General features: G+C 47.5%; 1 protein-coding gene across 1 annotated transcript in view; it reads left to right on the forward strand.

Moving 5' to 3' along the window:
• Window positions 1-219, forward strand: part of LOC119593385 (serine/threonine-protein phosphatase 2B catalytic subunit alpha isoform-like) — a gene marked incomplete in the record, with an annotated part of 201939 nt that overhangs the window by 137503 nt on the left and 64217 nt on the right.

Raw genomic sequence — 219 nt, forward strand, 5'->3', positions numbered from 1 at the left:
CGTGTTGATCGGCTTTTTGTGTATTTTATCTGGCTGCGGTTAGTGTATCGTTATTACCTTTTCTTCCATATTCTTTATTCCATCTTTCTTGTCAACTGCCTTTCTCCCCCCTTTTCCCTGGGACGGCGCCTTTTTTCTATATAGTTTGCACCTGTGTGTGCGAGACCCATAGCAAGGCTTGCGTGGGGCGTGCAGTGTTCTTGAATGGGCCGTCCTTGG

The sequence above is a fragment of the Penaeus monodon genome, chromosome 32, assembly GCF_015228065.2.
Source record: "Penaeus monodon isolate SGIC_2016 chromosome 32, NSTDA_Pmon_1, whole genome shotgun sequence".
Lineage (NCBI taxonomy): Eukaryota > Metazoa > Arthropoda > Malacostraca > Decapoda > Penaeidae > Penaeus > Penaeus monodon.